Below are 22,544 nucleotides of genomic sequence, written 5' to 3'. Positions count from 1 at the left end.
TAAAGGTGTGAACTTTAAGAGACAGAAAAGCTGATGTAGACTGTCTTGTGGAATTGTGCAGGGAGCAGAATTTAGCAAAGGAACTTGAAAGAGGGTATCAGCTATGCCCATGGCTGTTGAACTTGGAGGTTATTTTACACTGAAGGAGGTACTGGAATCCCGCTGAAATATTTCAGGTTTGTGAAGGGACCTGAGGTCATTGTGACCAAGGAGTACGACAGGGCCCTTGTTGGTTCCTTCCCAGCATTCCTTGCCCTTCCAGGGCCCAGTGGGCTTGCTTCCACAATGAGTGTGTGTTTAAAGACTGCTTGAGGAGCCTTGGAGAGAGGCGAGCAAGCAGCCAGGCAGGCCAGCATTTGGGAGCAGCCTTTATTCCTCTGGGGAGAGCAAATGTCCTGGAAGCTGTTTACTGTTTAACCACGTGTTTGCCAGTAGGACAGATGTCCTGCCCACACACTACGCACGGTCTGTAACTGGGTGGCAGTATCTGGTTAAATCGCCCTCCCCGTGTGATTTCTAATGCTGCGTTTTGTGTCCTGTCTTCATTTCCCATAGATGGTGCCGTGAAAATTTCACGTGTGAGCTGCGTTTTGGTGCATCTACCCACAACACTTCCCCCTCAACATGCATGCTTGCACACACCACACACACGCGCATGTGTGCGCGTGCGCACACACACACACGCACACACACACCCTGGCAGGTAAACTTGGGCTGTTGTTTCTCAAGTAAGTCTTTTAGATAAAGCCTGAGGTGAGGTGCTGCCCGGTTCCAGTGGCCTCCAGCCCAGAGGCAGTTTGCACAGACTGTGTTACACAAAGGCACGATTCAGGGAGGGCTCCAAACAAGGGCATATTGTGTCCCTGTCACTTTGTTGGGAGTCCTGTTAATGGCTGACATGCACTGGGTCCTCCAGTTTAAACATGTATGTCCTATTTGGCAGGAGCAACCTGAGGACTAATACTTGTGCAGACTGACTGCATTGGAGGGAGACCCAAACACCTGGGGTGCGAAGAGCCCTCCTTCCCTCCCCTCTCCTTTCTGCCAGCTTTCCTCATGATTGCACCCTCTGCCCCCTCCCCCACCCCCCAGCCGCTGCTAGCCTCGCATGTGATTCCGAGCCCTCAGGGCCCTCTTTGGGACTCAGTTCTAGCCAGGATCACGAGGCCTGAGGGGTGGGGGGGCAGTAGGCATCCCAAACCTGACAGGACAGAGCAGCACCTCCGAGGAAGTAACTGCTTCAGTGTTGTTAGATGTGACTCTCTAGCTCTTTGTGAGTCAAGATGGGTGGTTGACGGTTCTCCCTAGATTACTCAATCAGACCATTAGACAAGCACACAATGTCCAATTCTCCATGCTGCCCTCAGCAGAGGAAGAAACCCTCTCACCTCTCTGCCACAGCATGGAGCTCAAATAGAGCTAATACGAATATAATGCCTGCTAACACTCACTGAGTGCTCAGTATATGGCCAGCCCTTTTCGAGATGATTCCTATCAGTCTTCACAGGAACCCCGGGAGGTGGGCCTTATGACTGACACCATTTATGCAGATGGGGAAACTTAAAGCACAGAGAGATGAGTGGCCAAGGTCATGTCTTGAAAAGGAGCTGCTTCAGGGCTATTGCTCACTGGGAAGACGACCCTACCACAAGTACCAGGCTGGGCCAGTGAGAGCCCCACTCTCACTGGCCCTGTTTGGGGCACACTGACAAAGAAGGTGGGTGTGCACTGGTGGGGAGGGGCCATTTCTTTAATTGTCTATAATGTAAGGATGACATAAGAACTCATCCCAGGCTCCATTCCCATTACATTCAATAGCCTGGCAAGTTGTACCGAAGGTAGAAGTGATTGCTCCTATTCTTTTTATAAACATGCCATATATTAAGGATGGCCTTTTCTTGATCATCATCTCCCCCTGGAGTAGAAATGAAAAGACAGTAAACACCCTCTGTCAGTTTTAAAGGAGGATCCAGGACCACCTCTTTTCTGAGCCTTGTTGGCCATATTCGTTCAAGTCAATGTAATCAAATGCATCTTCTGGTTCTATGTTTGAAGAGATACGATCCCAGTGAAGGTTGTTCAATTATTCTTTGCACTGGGCCTCCTGGGGCACTCCCAAGTGCCCTTCCTGTCATCATTTGTCTCCTTGGAATTTTATCCACTGTTTGTGGCATTGACTGACACCATTTTTAGTCAGCCAAGTGCTTATCTAATCAATTCCTTGGGTTGGAACTAGGGCAGCTCCATATGTGCGGAAGAGCCTAGATCATGTGAGGGAGGGAGGGGGGACATTCCCTGTGCCTAAAAGACTTCCTCACTCCTCAGGAGTGCCAAGGCTCTGGTATCTCACCATTAGTTTCCACGCTTGCCTTAGACATTTTCCCCTTCAGGCCTTTGTGCCAGTCAAGACTGAGTTGGGCTTCATGTAACAGGAACCCAACTTTCGTTGTTTCACCAAATAATTTGTTCTTCTCACGTATGAAGTCTGGAATCACTCATGCAGAATGGCACATGCCAGAGGAGGCTGCCCAGGGCTCCCACCCCTGTGCCATGGCCTCCTGCTCCAGTACCTTCTGTGTGTGTCTTTTGTCTTCACAGTGGTAAGATGGCTGCTGTGCCTGTGCTACCTGTTCTATCCACATTCCAAGTCAGAATGAACCAGGAAGAAGAACAAAAGGAACAAAGCTCAGTGCCAGTACGTCCGCCCACTTTTATTAGGCAAGCGGTCTCTTTCCAAACCTCCACCCTCTAGACTTACTGATTCACCTCTGTCTGAGAGGATGTTTGGGGTGGGGGAGAGTGGTTATTGGTTTTCACTGGGCACTTGCTTCTTTGGACAAATTCAGGAGTTCCTTCAGTAAGACAAAAGGGGAGATTGCCTCTGACATAGAGCCCTGGCAAAGACCACACCACCTCTTGAACGGGAATGTGTTTTGAAACGTTAGTATATTAAGTCATTACTAAGCTAAAAAAAATTGGGGTATGGTAGCCTGTTACTCTTTTCCTTCCACTAAAGGAACCAAGGACTGCCTAGGGACACTGGACTCTGTGACATGGGGATTGTTGAAAAGAAAAAGGTTAGGACCAGAAGATGACAGCTGTGTCCTCGTTGTACATCTGCTTAGGGTCGGCCTTGCTTCTGGGATGTGGTTACGTTTCCTCTGGTCAGGGTGTCTGAACACTACTGACATTTTGGCCCAGGTCATTCTCGGATGTGAGAGCTGTGCTGGGCATTGTAGGATGTTTATCCTGGCCTCTACCCACTAGATGCCAGTAATGCCAGCCCTCGCCCCCAGCTGTGATAACCAGAACTGTCTCCAGACGCTGCCAGCTTGCCTCTGGGTAAGAATCACTCTTCGGGTCTATTCCACTCTACAGAACATTGCTGACAAAACTCCTCTTTTTCCTGGTTTTTGAAATGAGAAGTGTGGTCTTGACCTGCTCCCCAGCAGCGGACCTTGGCCAAGTAGGGCAGCAGGAGGAGGAGTGCCTCCCCGCCCCCAACTCATGCAAGATGTGTCCCGCTCATCTGCACAGCTAGAGCGGGCTTCTTGTGGCCTGACCCCCTCAGTCCCTCATATTCGAAGCCCAGCACCCCAGGGGCAAAACTGGGGGCTGCCAGATTTTAAATAAAGATAAAAACACGGGATGCCCAGGGAAATTTGACTTTCCGATAAACAACAAGTAGTCTTTTAGTATAAGGAGGTCTCACACAACCCTGAATGGGAAGTGTGGGTCTGCATTCTTGGTTTGGATCATTCCTAGGATCGCCCTTTTCTGCCACGTTGCATGACGTTTGGCACAGCTACTTCCTGGTGCTGCCGCCGAGCATGCTGGCAGCCGAAAGCTCTGATAGACAGGTGTCCCACAGACTCTGTGCCCTTACCCTGACCTTGAACCCCAAGTGGTGCCAAGCAAAGTCACCAGGCCCTCAAATTACAGTTCCTTTTTCTGCACCCTCATATCTTGAATGCATCAGGCCCATTCATTTTCACCGACGAAGCCATCCTCTGGCTGGGCTGCTCCCCTTGTTCTCTGTATCTGGGGGGCGCAGAGAGTGTTCCCCAGGCAAGGGGCAGGATTGTGTTACCAGAGAAAATCCAGGTCAGCCCCAGACTCTCCAGAGCCAAGCTGCCAGCACCGGGAAAGTAGGGCGTTTGCCTTCTGCAGATTAGCATTGATGTTCTACCTGAAACACTCAGAAAGTGGTTCCCAAAGTGTGTCCCCAGATTCAGCTCGTGGCCTGCTGCAGATGTGCCTCTGATATATCAGCAAGCTATCTTAGGGAGCCACGGGATACACGAGCATGTTTAAATCCAGAGGGGTCCTGCATTAAGGAAACCTGTTGGACTTTGTTTAAACCAGGGTTCCTTCACATTATCAGACAGTCTTTTCCTTGCCCAGTATCTATTACCAGAATGTACTTGGGCATTTACCGCCAATGCAGATAACGTGTAGCATAGCAGACAATGGACAAATATTTATTATACATATATATAGTGCTGGGCCAGGTGCTCGGGATATAGAGGTTTGTCCTTTGTAGTTCTTAAAGCAGTTGTAAATATTTAATTAACTATAATTATTTGTTTAGTGTCTGACTCCCCCAATAAAAAATTCATGAGGGCAAGGATGTTACCCCTTTTACTCACTATCATGTGGCCAGCCCCAAAGAGTTCCTGGCCCATTATAGACACTCAATAATTATTACCTGGATACATAGAAAAAAAAAATCTTTGTCCTTTGAGAACTTCCTGTCTAATACAATGGTCCTCATAGGACTGAATCACGGGAGGAAGTTTTTTAAGATATAGGTGTCTGGTCCCCACGGTGGGAAGTGGCGTAAAAATATGGGGAGAGGTGCACCTGGGTGGCTCAGTAGGTTAAAGCCTCTGCCTTCAATTCAGCTCAGGTCATGATCCCAGAGTCCTGGGATCAAGCCCCGCATCAGGCTCTCTGCTCAGCAGGGAGCCTGTTTCCTCCTGTCTCTCTCTGCCTGCTTCTCTGCCTACTTGTGATCTCTGTCTGTCAAATTAAAAAAAAAATGGGGAGATAGTGTTCTATAGACAAAGCTGAGGTTCGAGACAATGCCCCCGACTCTTCAGGAAGCATACATACACATACCACACTTGGAATTAGACGGCTTCGTTGAGTTCTCTCTTTTGTCTGCCAAGGCCAGCAAGTCTGGGCCTCACTTGTGCCCCTAAGAGGCCCCAGGAGAAAAGCCACTTGGAAGCTAGGGGCTCACCAGGGGGCAACAATCCCTGCTTTCCAAAGGACCAGAATAAAGCCCAGAACATGTTGGTGTGCTGAGATGGAGTAGACCACTTACTCATTTCCAGAAGACATATTTAACTTTCCTTTTGAGCCATAGCCTGGGCTCCGAACTTCAAGCCTGGGCCTAACTTCCCTCTTCCTCCTGTGAACTCCTTACTGCTCACACATGATTCTCTTATGAGGCTCTGAGATAATTTGTCAGAGCACACTTGTAGTCCCTGGATTTACTTGAGATAGAGCAAGTTCCTATTCTAGCTCCTGGTAGGGGTTTGGCCTCCCCACGTCTCACCGCCCATCACTGGCCTCCAGTTTAGCTGGAGGCAGACCATCTGCTTAAGGAAGCCTTTCAAGGGAAGACTTCATACATGCAATACCCCGTGGAACTCCCATTTATATGGGCTTATTATCAAAGCTGACTTTTTTATTTCTGCACAATGCTTTCAACATTGATGGAAATCTGAATATAACTGCATCTCCTCAAGAATCTTGGATATATAGAAATTTGAATTCATATATCAGGATCTGGTTTGCTATATATATATATACACACACACGCACACACATATACATATATTTATATATACTATCTAACAACATACTTTTCAGGGGTCTTAGGTGTCTTTTTGCACTGAATTGTAGTGGAAGTGCATAGCTTCTTTGTTTACGAATGTGCAAATTATGCACGTTTCCATTCATCATTCTACTGAAATGTGATGAATTATCACCTTAGCTGGGCTTCTGAGTCCTCATCCTCACTAGTCCCCTTCCTTAGAATTGGTTAATTCTTGTTACTTACTTGTATCTCTCTCTTTCTTACACAATTACCAAAGGGGAAAAAAAAAAGAATAGAACAATTAAAGAGATTTGAATCAGCTGCTAAAAAGCCAGCATTCACAAAATTCTAAAGCATAGGACCCTAGCAGTAGCTTAAGTGAATAATGCAGTGTGCTACTTACAGAATTTGGAGCAGGACTTTGATATAAACTAAGAGACTTTTCAGTTAGATTTTTCAGTTTTGCATGTTTTGTTCCAGTAAACTGCCCTTTCTATGTTGAACATGAAAATAACCTCTGTTGTTCTGTGTAGATCCTTCTACTTCTTTTCATGCGATGCCTTATCCATCTCAGAATTTTTTTAAAAAGATTTTTATTTATTTATTTGACAGACAGAGATCACAAGAAGGCAGAGAGAGGTGGAAGCAGGCTCCATGCTGAGCAGAGAGCCCGACGAAGGACTTGATCCCAGGACCCTGGGACCATGACCTGAGCCAAAGGCAGAGGCCTCCACCCACTGAGCCACCCAGGCACCGTCCATCTCAGAATTTAACTGCACTATCTCTAGTCCAACTGAGATGCTCCCTCAGGACTCACAGTCTGTGTTGATATCCATCATAACCCATGGTCCTGTCATCACGGCATTGTCTGTCTGTCCCCTGTAGTTGACTGGCAGCTCCCCAGGGATGTGGGGGGGTGTTGAGGGAGTCCTCTTCAGCTGTCCTGGCTAAGACCTGCATTGCTGGCTCAGAGAGGGCCGTGCCAATCCCAGGCACTGACCTTCAGATTCTTCTTTCCTGGCTGACTCCTAGGGAAGATCAGTCTTTGAGGAACCTATTGGTCACTCCAAAGAAATGTTAGCCTTGAATTCTTCATAGTATTTTAGAATGCTGGGATCTCCACAGCACAGTAATTGCGAAGATGGAGAAAATACTCTCCTGTTGTTTTTCTATTTCAAATTTCATTGATTGCTATGCCTTGTTATTTCCTGCCATTTTCTCACTTTGTATTTAATTTGCTCTTCTTTCTCTGATTTCTTAAGGTAGGAGCTTTGGAAACCAATTTGAAAGCTTTCTCCTTTTCTAGTACAAGTGTTCAGTGCCATAAATTTCCTTCTAAGTACTACTTTAACTTGTATCCCTACATTTTGGTATGTTTTATTTTTATTTCCGTTCAGCTAAAATATTATTAATTGCCCTTGAGAATTTCTCTTGGAGCCCTGGGTAGCTTAGAAGGGCATTGCTTAATTTGCAAATATTTGTGGATTTTCCAGATATCTTTCCATTACTCGTTTCTGATTTAATTCTGGCTATGGCCAGAGAACATATTTTGCATGATTTCCTAGTCTTTTTAATTTGTTAAGGTATATTCTATGGGCTGGAATATGGCCATGTCTTGGTGAGTTGTCCATGCACACTTAGAAACAATGTGTTAATTGGAGTATTCTATACACGTCAGTTAGGACAAGTTGGTTGACAATGTTTTTCAGGTCTTTATCCTTTGTATTAATAACTGAAAGAAGAATGCTGAGGTTTGTGTGTATAATGCTCATTTTTTCTCTTTCATTTCTGTCTCTTTTTGATCCAAGTATTTTTTTTCAAGATTTTATTTATTTATTTGACAGAGATTGAGGGCACAAGTAGGCAAAGAGCAAGGCAGAGGGAGAGAGAGAAGCAGGCTCTCCACTGAGCAGAGAGCCCAATGTGGGGCTCAATCCCAGGACTATGGGATCATGACCTGAGCCAAAGGCAGCCGCTTAATAGACTGAGCCACCCAGGTGCCCCTGATTCAAGTATTTTTAATGCTCTGCTGTCAGGTGCATCCAAATTTTGGATCATTGTCTTTCTGGATAACTAACCCCATTGTCATTATACAGTGTTCCTCTTTATCCCAGAGACAGAGGGTTTTTTCCTCACCCAGTTGCACTGTGGGGTCAGTGTTGGTTGCCTCCTCCTCCTCCTCCCACAGCTTTTGTTCTGCGGAGGAGATGCTGGGGAAGGATCCAGGCAAAATTTCAACCCTCTCTGGCAGTGGCTGCCCTTCCCCTCACCCAGCCTGTCCCCTGGGGATGCTTTCCCGTGCCTCTTGCCAGTCCTTCCACGAGTGCCCTCTAGGTCAGTGCAGAAGGGCCTGCATGACTTGCCCTCCTATCCATGGCTCCCAGGATTCTCCTCTCTCCCTTGCCCATACGTGCCCCCTGCCAGTGAATTCTCTAGTGGTTTCAGCTGACTCTTTCTCTCTAGAGCATGTCTAGCTGCATCAGCGTTGGGGAAGGAGGGGGCTCACATCCTGTTTCATCTGCCTTCCTTTGGTTTACTTAGTTTTAGTTGGTTAGTTGGTTAGTTAGCTGGTTGTCTCGTGACCTCAGCTCTCTAATGAATTTACAGAAGGTTGTGAATATGCAAGTCTGCCTTTTTATTGTTTGAAGAGTAAGAACGCAACTCTTTTTAGCTTTCTATGTCTCATGTGTCAACAGAAAGTATGGATTATTATTTTATTGAATACCCCATCCTTTCTCAAAAAGAATTTGAAATGGCAATCTTGAGAATATCTTTCTGGAACCCAGCCTAATATGAGATCCATTTCCTTGCCCTTGATACTGGAGCCAGACTTTCTGAAGGGAGGAAGGAAGAAAGGATAAAATGCCTAGGAGAAGAATTCCCTGCTTAGGCTTTTCTTTTCTCGTTGATGGAGGTTGAGTGGGATAGCATTAGTATTGTTCTCCCATCCCGAAACAAAGGGTTTGAGCTTGGAAAGCTAGGCAGTCTCTGGAGGCCAGAGGAAAAAAATAGAGCAAATGTTTAGCTACTTCTAAATGAACTGAAATGAGGGGTGCTTGGGTGGCTCAGTCAATTAAGCATCTGCCTTTGGCTCAAGTCATGATCTCAGGGTCCTGGGATTGAACCCCACAGCAGGCTCCCTGCTTAGCAGGGAGTCGTCTTCTCCCTCTCCCTCTTCCCCTCCTCCCCACCCCCTCATGCTCTTCATCTCAAATAAATAAATAAAATCTTTAAAAAAAATAAATAACTGAAATGAAAATGCTTTCAAAACCACTTTATGGAATTAAACCATATAGGAGAGTAACTAATAGTACACATTTTGTCTTCCTTCTCCACCTTCCCTGACACCCCCTTTTCTCCCCACCCAGTGCTGTTGGGACCTCAGTCCGCTGCCCCTTTTGGAGAAGGCCGAGAGGTTGGGCAGGAGTGGAAGATGAAACACTGTTTGCTCCTGCCACTCACATCTGTTAAATGGTGGCATCCACCCCTTGGTCATGTTTGCATCACAACACACATCATCGGCTTGCTTTGACCCTGACACCATTTTATAGGCTTAATAATAATAAATCTATGCCTGAAATAGTTTTGCAGATTATAGCAATCAATCAAAATCCAGGGAGCCCAAGACCATTAATGTCATCAGCAGTGACGCAGCACCCCGGGAATCCATCTAAATCAGCCATTATGACGGAAAATATACCTTAAGAGTCTAAAGAGAGAGAGGAGACAGGCGTAAATTGCAGTTCTATTTTTATCAGCCATCAAGTGACGATTTTCTTCGGAGGTTTTGTTCCTGGGAGGAGACAAAACTAGGGCTTGCTGTCTGTTGCTGATTCCCACTCCAAAGTGTAAACTGGGAAGATTTTGCTGGTCCTGGGACTAAGAGCACCAAAACCCAATCTGTAGACACCTTTAAGCCAAAGCACTGGGAATTTGTCTTTTGAAACTCCCCAGTGAGATAAGTTAAGGCCTTGTACTCTGCCTTTCTGGGTAGATGGCTTCAATTGCTCACGTGTTCCACTTGTCAAAACAGATCCTAAAGGAAGACTCAGCTGGGAGAGGCTTGAGATCCTGCCACAAGGAGGTCCCCAGCTGTCCACAAAGATTACTTGTGGTTAATCACGAACTGAGGATGAGGGGTAGGGAGGATGAGAATTTTCTTTCTCAGGCCTTTGATAGTCTGTATCTTCCTATAAGCTCTCAAAGATTTATTTCGTGTAAGTCGATATGGTATGGTAAAAGTAACTGAGATTTCAGAGTCAGGAAAACTGAGTCCTGGCTGTTGAGCTGATTATAGTAATCTCACCTTTAGGCACCTTCTTTCTCCATCTATAAAATGAGCAGATGGCTCCACATCAGGCATTCCAAACCTGGGATCCATGGATTAGATCCAGATGTGGGTTTTGTTTGGTTTCACCTTGGTGACTCTGTTTGTGAGCTAAACAATGATGGAAATCTCGGTAAATTTCACATACAAACTACCATTTCACCTTCTCCCCAAAAATTGGCGGTGCTGGCTACACGGGGCCCTATCCCCACATGGCAGCTACACAGCATTGCTGTCTAATGAAGGCTGCTTGTGACACAGCCTGCCCTCTTCCTGAGTACCCCAGGGTCCCCACCTAATGTCCTACCTGCCCCTGCCCCCATGACTTAGTCACATTAGTTGTCTGGCTCTTGGAAACATAGCTCCTGGATTATATGATCTATAGAAAGGGTGATATTTAACTTTGCCTACTAAGGCAGAACTTACCTTAAAAGACTTTGAAAATAAAGTCCTTTAAAAAATAATGGAAGGTAGAAGCCCCAAAGAATCATATATTGTATGGATCCCGCATTTTCATTCTTCACCTCAAACAACCACTATGAGTACAAGCAACAACAGATGAGTAACTAACTGTTGACTTCTTAGTTCACAATAGAAAAATAAGATCTAGTTCATTTTTATAGCCTCTTTCATTTTCAACTCTTTCACATGTCCTAGAAAGGCTCATAACGGGCCTGGGGGAACAGGCAAGAAAACTGGAATTTGGAACTTTTCTCTAAGCATTGAGTTCTTGAGCCAGGAATAGGCTCTCCTCCCTCTCACTGTTCCTTCTCTATTAGCAGTATTAACTGTTTGTTTATTATTATTTGGTCTGTATCCTCAGGCCTCCTATGGCTGCTTAACACGTCAATTATAAGCTCCTTGAGAGCAGGGATGAGATATAGAGCTTTCGTAACTTCTTGCCTTCCAACTGCAGTGCCAAGCAGAGCCTAGACCCATCCAAAATGGTCACCAAGCAAAGACCTACTTTTGCAGTATCGACCAGTGTAAGCATGTTCCTTTCAAGGAACCCAACAAGTCCACGAGATAAGCCCATCCAAACTATGATGAAGGTGCTCTGATTGTGGACAAGTTCTGAGGTCCTCGAACGAGGGGGTTCCTCGTTTAAGCAATCAGAGCCAGAACACTGGAGATTAACAGTGCGGTTGACGGTTGATGTTTCCGGACTCCTTGTATTAATTTTGCTGCCCTCTGTGGCTAAGCTGTTTGTACCAGATGAGTCCCTCTTCACCTCATTCCCCACTTTTCCCACAGCCTCCCCTTCCTCAGTCTTCCCTATGGATTGATAATGGCAAGACACATGGAAATTTTCATCAACTAAATGCCCATAAAGATAAATCATCTGGCCCTTTCCCTTCTTTGCACCCTTAGCCATTGTCTCAAATGGAACTTGTGACCCTTTATGTGTTTTCTGATAAGAGAAAAATTGATTCCGTGGCAGGGAGTGGTGACCTTGGCAAAGTCAAATAATTTAATATGCCATGAGGTGCCGGGCCTGTCCATTGGGTTCATTTGCAGTCATTGCTGGTACTGTTTTCTCTGAACAATATGGCTGTTGAGTGGGACTGAAGTGGTGGTCGTCCATGCAGCAAGCTGCTAAAAGAGCCTTCCAATTTCATTGTTAATGGGAAAATAAAATCAGTTACTGTATCAGCAAAAGCTTTTCAGAAAAATCAGGTCATTCTGTGGTCCACAGCCCTTTTATTAGGATTGGAATCACGTGACTAGCTACACACATAATAAAATGGGGCCTCATAGGTCTGGGAAGATAGGCAATAAAGTTAAGTTTTCAAAAGTTTCATTAATTATTACTTCCCTGACACAACAGAACTGTGGGAGCTTTTGGAAGAAAGTGGCCTCAGCTTGGCCAGGAAGGTAGTTGAAGCCACAAGTGGTCTCTTGGAAAAAAGAAAAACTGAATTTTCTCATGTGAATCTGCAGCCTGCTCTCTTCATTGAGAGACCAGGCCCTTGTACATGATCCATCTCTTTCCCTTAAAATTACACTGGCCACCAGCTCTTGACGTGGGCTTGAAATCAGGCACACTTGATTTTATATCTGAGCTCTTCCATTTACTGGGTGATCTTGGGCAAGTGACTTCATCTCCGTTGCCTCGCTGTAGGATTGAAGTGAGATTGTGCTTAAAAAGTGCTTCTCACTCAGAGCCAGAGGTCAGAAAGTAAGAGTTGTATCAGTGTCATTGTTACTACCAGGCTTGGTCCCTGGTTCCTTAATCACCTGTGGGCTCCACCCGCTCCCTGTCTGTCTGCCTCTCTGAATGGCCTTCTCTCTGTACCCAGGCTTCCCTGCTGGATCACTTCCAGCTTTTCCCCTAAAGAGCACTGAGGGAATGGCGTCCTTTTCCTTTCTTGGGATGGTAACGTGATAACCTCCAGGCACTTTCACATTCCTCGAAACAGAGCTGTAATCTAACAATAGGCGCTCCCTGAACTGTGGGCACCCGGAGCCTTGGGGCAGAGCAGAGCCCAACCTGTCTGAGCTCTTTGGACCACCCAGCTAGGGAATTCTCTGAACCTTCAACTGCAGGGAAAATCACGACACAGCAATCCTTTGTTTCTGCCCAGAAATGTACTTCCAAGGTGCACGCAAATTTTCTTTACAGTACTCCCAAGCACCTGCTAGCGTCCTTTGGGCACAGAGGCCAAGACCACCTGAGTTTCCTAGTGGCCTCCTGGCAGCCAGTCAGTGCTTCTCAGGACCTGGGGATGGGGGGTTCTTTTCTGAGCCCACAAGTCTGTCATCGTTGTTGTTGTTGTTTTATTGGAATCGTCAGCCTTAAAAATCACAAATTTTTCACATGTATATTTGGATTTGGGGCTTTTCTTGATAAAAACTGGAGGTTCCAACAACATTGGGCTAGCACCTACTTTTTTTATGTTAATCCCCTGGCCCACTAAGTACCTGAGTTTGCAAATCCTGAACTGGAGGTTATTGGACTTTCATCACAAACCATAGCCTCTTAAAACCGGGGGAGGCCATAGGATTAAGTCGTCCAGGAAGCTAGTCCCAGAGAGATTAAAGATGTGTCTAAGGTTTGCAGAACATTTGTGGCAGAAGAGAAGCTGGGGTTCCTGGAGTCAACGCCCTTCCTCAGGGCAACATGCTTTCCCTATAGTCTGAAAGAAATAGTGTGGGAACCTTGGGTTTCAGAGACCTGTCAATCCTCTTCAAGTTCCAAGGGTGTGATTCAAGGATCTAAGAGAACCACTCAACCCATGGTTTCTCTTCCTTCTGCCTCAATACCCAGATTTCCTACTGTTCATGTATCACAGTGTTCATCTGTGGAACAGTGAGTTGTACTGGGTTAAGACCTCAGAGTAGCAACGTTTACTCAGAAAATGGGTCAATTAAAACTTTTCCCTGAGTGCTTGACCTCTGTCCTGGCCAGCTGAGAGCAGAGAGAGCAGAGAATGGGCTCTGGGCAATTCTGAGCTGCGGCTGGGTTTGTAGAGTATAGCCTGGTAAAGTAGAAAAGTCAGAGTTGTGAGTTATGAACCCAATATAGTCAGTGGCTCCCTTGTAATCAGTTTCTAGCCCCATGAAATGGTGGCATTTGGCATGATGATGTTTGAGGTTCGAGAGCCTCCCCAGGCCAGGCAGTCCATGATTTTACACACAGAAATGTCCCGAGTGATGGTTGTTCCTGGTCTGAAAGATCAGCATGAGGAAGGTCTTTTGGAAGCCAAATCCATGGGATTACAGGACCTGAGGGCAAGAAGGTGGCTTGCCAATATGAGGTTGAAAAAAAATTTTTGTAAGGGGAGGGGAAAGTTAAGCTTGTAAAGACCTGACTGAGAAATGCACCCTGATTTAGTAAGAATGTAAAGAGAATGTTTGAATTTTGAAAGCAATCCAGAATTGTGATGTGGAAGAAAGAGCACAAACTGAAAATTGCGGAAAGGGAGATGGGTGGGGGATGGGATAACTGGGTGATAGGCATTAAGGAGGACACGTGATGTGATGAGCACTGGATGTTATACGCAACTAATGAATCATTGAACGTTATGTTGAAAACTAATGATGTACTATACATTGGCTTATTGAATTTAAATAATAAAAAAGAATGAAGATATTAGTTGAAAAATAAATAAAATTTCCTTTTACACAGAAAAGAAAGAAAGAAAGAAAGAACACTGACCATTGAGTTTTGAGACTTGCGCTCCAAATACTTCCTCTGATGATGCAAAATATATGACACCTGAGACTCTCAGAACCTTTTAGAAATGTCTTCCACAGGTAGAAGCTAAGCGTGGTCACCAGTCTTGTCTATAATGGGTTTCCCATAACAGACGTCTTTTGGATGTCCGCACCTGTTGCAGGAAGCCTGCAGTGTTCAGAAGTAGCCACAAGAGAACTGCAAGGCCATAGATAAACCTGATCATTTCAAAGACAAGATCAGTGTGGATAGACTCGCTGTATTGAAGTATAATACCAGTGGATGTCAGAGGCATCACTGGTCAGGAAAGCTGCCCTGGTGCACTTAGTAAAAGAACTCTCTGATTCTCGAGGACTCCACCACTCATCTGAGTGTGTGTATGTGTTTGGCAGAACAAGGAAGACCATAGGGATGAGAGGAGAGGGGAAAGGCAGACCCTTGACTCTCACGGCTTTGGACCCAGGTTCTACCTTCATTTGCAGCTGAGCGATGTTACTTCTGCTGTCACAACCTATATAAACCCTGGGAGGTAATCCTTCTCTGTCCTTGGGTGCGCTCATCTCATTGCTTGAAGCTGACAGATGGTGGCTGTTGCCTATATCCCTAAAGCAAGAGCAGATCCTATCCACATTCTTTCGGACAACGTGAAGACTTCTTCAAGAACTGACCTCTAAGATAATTTTAGTCCCCTGTGACCGTTGCCATCCTCGATTAGCCAATTACGGTTTCAGGGTCACCAGAGTTTATCAAAGCTCACTCAGTCCACCTGAGAGTGGAGCTCAAGCAGTGGGTTTCTTAGGTGCCAAAGCTCCATCTTCCAGAGAGCCTTTGTGCCCCATCAACAAAGGTCCTTTCAGGGGACTCTCTCCCCAAACTTCCTGGTGTGAACTCTACTCCCCAGTGTCAGCATCATGTTTTTTAAGCTGCTACCACAAGTTACAACTGACGTAAGAGATTTTTACCACTGTCTGTTTTTAGAAACCTCCATCCTCAAATGTCCTTAGGCTCAGAAGAATCGTTTTCATTTTAAGGGCTTTCTGAGAAAGAAAGTTCTATAGCTGTCTTTATCAACCTGTTTTGGCACTGAGCAGCCTTCACATCCACTTCCTCACTTTTTCCCTGGCCTTTGAGGGTTGGAGAACTGTTTGTCACAGTCTTCTTAGTACTAATCTTTCATAAGCTCAGACATGTTATTGTGGCTGTTTCTGTGGTCTCCTGTAGTTGATGAAAACCGGTGACTACGTCAGTGACATTTGCAAATTAAGAGCCCACTGTTTTGCCAGTGAGATGAGCCAGACAGATGTGGGAGACAAAAGTGGTGCCATGATTCCTGCCTTCAAGGAGCTTCAGGTCCCAAAGGGGCTAAGGGGCCTGTGTATATATATATATTCACTTCAAGAACTGAATGCTCACAGGTACCCCTTAATCCTAACCTGGAAGTGAAGGATTTTTGGGAGCCTTGACACCTAGCCTCTGGGAGGGTAGGAGACGTTTGTAACAAACCACCCAAGAGTTTGTTCAACTCTTTCATTTTTTAACTCTTTGAACTAGGACAACTCTCCTGGGGTTTGATGACATTTAGGACATTGGTGTTTATGCCCAAGTGAAAGCACTGTGTGTGCAGTTACTGTATGTGCGCCATAAGGCAAACCCCAGGAAGACAGGGATTTTCACATCTTTGGTTTGCCGATTAGCCCAAGAGCCTACAACAGTGCCTGGCACAGCAGTGGTGTACTGTAGTTATTGAAGGAAGAATTAGGGAGGGGAGGGCTCAATGGTAAATTTTTATTCTGGTAGCCTGGGAATAGTGTGGTTCAATTTTTTTTCCATCTGAAAAAAAAAAACAGTCATGAAGAGCCACCAAAGTCTTTGTCTCCTGATCAAACCAGACCTACAAGCAACCCCTTTTCAGCCAAAGATATTACCTCTTGTTACCCAATTTTGTTTCCTCTTTGGGAAGCATTTTATCTTCACTTTGAGCTCTTTTACTCCCTATCATGATTTCTTGCCTGGGGCAATTGACTTTACCACGCAACCTTATCAAATGCTTTTTGGGATTTAGGTAAATATAATCCTAGGCTTTCAGTTTTCTTTGGTCTATCCCAGTAATTCCTCTTAAAAAAAAAAAAAAAAAAAACCCAAAACAAAACAAACAAACAAATCCAATGAGTTCTTTAAAGCGAGGCCTGCCCTCACAAATCCACGTTAGCTGTGTGTGAGCAGGCTCTGGGACTGCAAATCCTTTGTACCTCTGCTGTCCACGTGGCTGCTAGTGTTTCCTTAGGTGATCTGGTAGACACTCTTCTGATTCTAACAGTTTGGTAATAAAACAGGTTGGGCTTGGCACTCATCCTTTTCTGACTGGTAGCCTTTCCACCCTCCTTTGTGACTGCTGGGTTGGTACTTTAGGGGAACCTGGCCAGGGGCAGGATGTCTCTCTTGAATGTGGAGATGAGTTTTGCTACAATGACGTTTTACTTTATTCCAAAAGCAATAACCTCTCTCTGCTTTTTAGGCAGAGTGAGTCTGGGAACTGGGAACAGGCAGGACCAGTCAGTCAATACCATTTAGAATCTCTCGGGATCATTCCTATTTCTCTTTCCCCTTTTCTCAGCCTCTGCTTGCCTGCTTCCATTCTCTATGCCCCAGTCATACAACGATGATCCCCAGCCTGGTTGAGACAAAGTGGTGCTTTAGAGTCAAGTAGGTCTGGGTTTAAATTCTAACCTTGGGTAGTATACTTTGTCTCTTGTTAGGAACCAAATGTGTCCTTCCAAGTTCATGTGTTGAAGCTTTGATCCCAAATCTGATGGTATTGGAAGGTGGGACCATGAGAAGTAATTAAGTTAGATACAGTCATGTAGGTGGGACCTGAGTTCCCTCTCTCCACCTGTGAGGATACAGAAATAAGACAGCCACCTACAGACCAGAAAGAGGGCCCTAGGCAAGAAATAAACTGGCCAGTACCCTTCATCTTGGACTTCCCAGTCTCAGTCAACCCTGCGTGTTGTTGAAGTCATGCAGTCTCTGGTATTCTGTGAGAACAGCCTGGGCAGACATCTCTAAGCCTCAGTTTCCTCACATGTGAAATGGGTTAATAATATCTTCTTGAAATTGTTGTTTTCAGGATTACATGCAGTAACAAATATAAAGGGCTGGAATTTAAAGAGACACAAAATGAAAGGTAACTATTGTAGTATCCTCCCTCTATTCCAGTCCACATTCTTCATGAGTAACAATAGTAGTAACAAAAGCAGTAACCTTTACAAAGACCTGATTACATATAATCCACTGTTCTGAGTGCTTTGTGTATATTAATTCATTTTATCTCAATTACTGTGTTCTCCAGTTATCTTTCTTTCCCTCTTTCCCCAGCTCTTCTTGGGTTTGCCTCTTCCCCATTTTCTTCCAAAAAGTCTTTTCTCTAATTGTCCATGGAGGTTTCTGCATGGAAGACAAACAGCATCTAATAATAAACAATTGCAATGTGTAGCAAGAGCATTTACCCAGAGCCATCTTTTCAGCCAGAGCTCATGGTCACTTCCTGGAGCTCTATAGCAATTCTCAGCCATGGCTGCACTTTAGGATCACCTGGGGAGCCATCACAAAGCTCCTTGCCAAGTCACACATAGACCAATTAAATCAGAATCTCTGGGAATGGGACCAGGCACTGCCTCTCAGAGTTTAAGGCATAGGAGAATTACCTGAAGATCTTGTGGAACTGCAGGTTCTACTTTTCCAGCAAGATCCCTAAAAGGCTGATGCTGCTGGTCTAGAGACCACTTTGGGTGGCAGGGCCAGATTAGACACCCCTCACTGCCCATTGGGTTTCTCCTGACTCAGTCATATAATATCTCTTGACTACTCCTTCTTGGTCACCCTAGAGTAGACCCTAATTGGGTCTGACTCTCAGGTACCACAACAACAGAAGATATGACCAGTGGCAGAGAAAGATATGACCAGTAGCAGAGAAAGTGACTCACACACATAGGCAAACCAAATGTCTTTGCTTAGGAAATTCGTCTAGAACCCGGATTTGGAGATCAGGAATAAACTACTACCAAATGTCTGGGGACATCTTAAAATGGGAGCAATTCTCAATCTGTGCTCATTTCTAAATCATGGGCCATTCTTTTTTTTTTCTTCTTCTTTTTTTTTTTTTCGTTTTTAAGTAGGTTTCATGCCCCACATGGGGCCCAATGCTGGACTTGAACTCACAACCCTGAGATCAAGACCTGAACCAAGATCAAGAGTTGGATGCTTAACCAACCGAGCCACCCAGGAGCCCCATCATGAGCCATTCTTTGATGGGACCTTTATAAATAGGCAATGAGGGAATAGTGAATTATGATTTTGTGGCCTGGTCAACTTCCTGCAACAGTCTGTACCAAGATTCCCTTTATTCTGACCTCTTAACTGAGTTCAACAATGACCACCCAAACCATCCTCTCTCTGGCTCTGTGCCAAGTGCTGATAGCACATGGTAGTTGTGGAATTCCTACCTGGAAATGTCTGTTTGCAGGACTTCCTAAGCTATTTAAGTCATATGGAGGGAAAGAAAAGTAAACTCCTCCAGGAAAATGCTGGAAGGTTACAATGCCCCCTCTGGTACACAGCTTCCTCATTCATAGGAAATTGAAAGGCTAGAGTCAGCCAATCTCTGAGGTGTCTCCCTCCCAATGTGTGTATTTTGAGTTGAGATCAGAGCATTGCCTGCCTTTCATGGGCTGAGACAAGGTGACCTTTGAGGGTAATGATAATTGTCCAAATGCACATTGCCTCGTTCTCTCATTTCTTAAACCAGTTTCATCCTTAAAGATGACAAAGGTCTTGCAAAGCACAGTAAGTGTTCTGCATCACAGTTGCCAATAATACAAGGGAACGTAATGAATGGTGAATTTAGGTTGGAGAAACAGACTCTGATTCCAGTCTTATTCTGCTATAGAGATGTCCAGGGTAGAACAAAACCAAGTGTTTAATAAGTAAGTTGTTTTCCTCTTCATTTAGAACTTAGATACGTTCATAGGCAGCCTTTCCAGTCAAGTAAAACTAGAAGGAGGAGGAGGAGGAGGAGGGGGAGGGGAGGGAGGGAAGGAAGGAGGAGAAGGAGAAGAGGGGGTGGAAGAGGAGGAGGAGAAGGAAGGAGAAGGAGAAGAAGGAAGAAGAAGGAGCAGGAGGAGAAGGAAGAAGAAGGAGAAGGAGGAGAAGAAGAGGAAGGTAGGAAGGAAGGAGGAAAGAAAAAGAAAGGAAAGGAAGGAAGGAAGGAAATGAAAGAAAGAATAAATAATGCTGCGTGGTGACCGTACTACCTATTGGCTACAGAATTTGGGATAATTTTAATAAGCAGGTGATAACTTATTTCTTCTTTTCTCTTCTGTTTACCAGAAGAGCAGCAGCTGTGAGTAACATTTGCTGTGGGAAGAATCTAGACTGTCTTGAGGAGTTAAGATTTAAGTCCACTCTTGCAGCATTTCCAGAGTACCCAGTTTGATTTCAGCTGTGTGCATGTTTAATCTTGTTTAAAACCCAGCTCCTGGAATGAACCTGGAAAAGACGGGAAATGCTGGGAAACCTAACTCTTATTTATTTTGGAAGCAAAGGGCCACTGCATTCCAATTTCATGGCAGGGAGGCAAATCTATATCATGTTGTAACATTGTAGTTAGAGTGTGAGGAAAGAAGGGGGATTGAATCCTGTCCTGAGTTGGCCTCCAGTTGTTCCACAGGAGTGAGCTCTCTGATAGCAGCAGATATATTGGTTTCCTTTTGAAGACACATGATAGGAACTTAATAAGTCAATGTGGATTTGATTTTGCAATTTTGATTGTTAGGTGTGGCCACTTTTTAAAACAAACACTTCAAATTATCTTACAATAAGTCCAGCATTTTTCTGAGCACCCCAATTTTTGCCATTTTTAGCAGCCTTTGCATAATTTCAGAACACACCCTTCTGTCCTCTGTCCCCCCAGAGTTAGTAATGTAATAGAAATGAACACCAATGATTTTGTCATTCAGGCAGTGTGGTTTGCCTTGGTAAAGAAGAAATCGTGATCTGTAAGATTGCCTTGAATATTACTCATTCTTAGGAAAAGCAAGTTATTCAACACTGAGACGACTATAACCAAAGAAAATTCAGGGGTTGGCAATTGTTTAATGTATTTTAGGTTTTGCTGCACTACCAGAGATCAAATCCAGAGTCAGTGTTGGAAAACTAGCAAAAAACAAATCCAAACACAACAACAACAAAAACAGAAAAGCATGGTTTTATTCAGCGTATATGTGGAGGAAAACAAGAATACTAGTGCTATTCAGGTTTGAGTTTCCCTCTTCTCAAAGTGAAGGTAATGAACTATCCCAGCCTGTTGTGTTGCTAAAATGCCTTGCTTTTCCTTTAGTTAAAAAAAAAAATGTTTTCACATAAGTATTTGTTAAGGTTAAATTTCTTCTGGAATTTAGGCTTCTGGCCGAGAAGTTTGGAGGAGTTCATGAGAGATTCATTCCCCCATATCTAGTTTGAATTACACTATAACAGAAAGAAAACCACCCATCTGAAATATATATATATGGGTTATTTTGGGAAAAAATAAATGGAACCATCCCTCCCTCTCTTTATGGTCGGAAGATTTGTCATGTCTCAACTCCATGCACCTCTTGCCACTCAGGTCCTTTCCTTAGAGCCAGGTCCCCTGAAGGAGGCAGGGACTGTGCTCTGTCATTCAGACAATATACACTGAACACTTTTCATCCCTCACTCTTTAATTAGGCTCTCTTCACAAAAGCCCTTCTCTTTTCTATACAATTACATCCCATTCCCATTTTCCTTCCAGGTATGGCTCACTTCCAAAATCTTTCCTCACTTTTGCTATCTATTTCCCTGGCTCACCCTAGTTGGCTCTGGCCCACTGTCTCTGTGGGGCCCAGATATGAAGTGCAGTAAGCAAATAAAGTTTCCCCCAACTGGGAAGAGATGAGAAGTCCCTTGGGACTCTTAGAACCCTCTAAGTGGGCTGCTGGTGGGAGTGGGAGGGGAACCAAATGATCTCAAGAGACTTTTTCTTTGCTCTTTCTTACTGGAAAAAATAGAAATGCATGTAAAAATCCCACCATTCTCTGAAATGTTGATCTTCCACAAACTTGCACATACATGTACCAGCAGCACGAAAGGAATCGAAATGTTTGACCCATCCAAAAACATAAAAGAAAAAACCCACACAGACCAGCCAGCAGCCCTCCCCTTGCTACCCCTACCCCATTACCAAACCAGACTTCTTGATGCGCACCTGCCACCACACCCCAGTCCATGTGAACACAATGTTTATTTGAATGTGCAATCAACAATGGTTCCCTTTCTTTTTAAATTTTCTATGCCAAAGACAACACATGCAAATGGTGGGGTGGATTTGGGATTAAAAGAGTCCAAATAAGGGTGAGCACAGCATGAAGGTTAGGCCTATGGGATAATCCCCCAACAGTCAGAGAGGCAGGTATTTTACAACAGCCATGTAGGCCATAAATAAACTTTTATGACTTAGCATGTAAAGTCTCCACCAGAAATGTGACATTAACATTGTTTTGTATAACCAAAGGGGGCAAAGCCCTCCTGTAAGAACCTTGCCCTTTTGTTGTTTCTACCTAAGGCAAATGGAACCAGACATTGACTTAAGGTTTTGAAAGCCCTTAGAATTGGGTAATTTCTTGGAATAAAATTGGGGTAACTGCAAAATGAGGTTGGGGGGAGTAGTGGTGGTGACTGTAGAGAGTGTGGTGGTCAGGCAAAGGGCCAAGAGAGAAGTTTCCCAGAAAGTGTTGGATCTATTCTCTATCCTGCCGGAAATACCATCTCTCCTCATTGAACTTGTCTGTGATATGAGCTGTTGTTCTCCCCAAGTAAGGTTTTAAAAGCTTAGAGACAGGGCGCTGCTTTGAAGCTGAGATATCCACAGTTTCTTTTTAAAATATACAAATTAAAACAGGAATGAATACATAGGAAAAGCAAAGTTGGCTCTTGGGCGTGAAGCTTGCTCCCACAGTCATAAAGATGCAGACAGGTAGATCTATCACTTTAATTTAAAAATGAAAATCCCTTTAGAAAGTTGGCAGACAGTCAGCCCTGGCCAAATGGGTTTGAAAGGATTGTGATTTCTCCTGCTGTCATCTGGCTCTGGGAGAGTTGCTGCTGGCAGGCCCATTCATAGTTGGATTTGCAGGGGAGCC

The sequence above is a fragment of the Enhydra lutris genome, unplaced genomic scaffold (genome assembly GCF_002288905.1).
Source record: "Enhydra lutris kenyoni isolate GAN:26980312 unplaced genomic scaffold, ASM228890v2 scaffoldscaffold40, whole genome shotgun sequence".
NCBI classification, from domain to species: Eukaryota; Metazoa; Chordata; class Mammalia; order Carnivora; family Mustelidae; genus Enhydra; species Enhydra lutris.
This window is presented reverse-complemented; position numbering follows the sequence as displayed.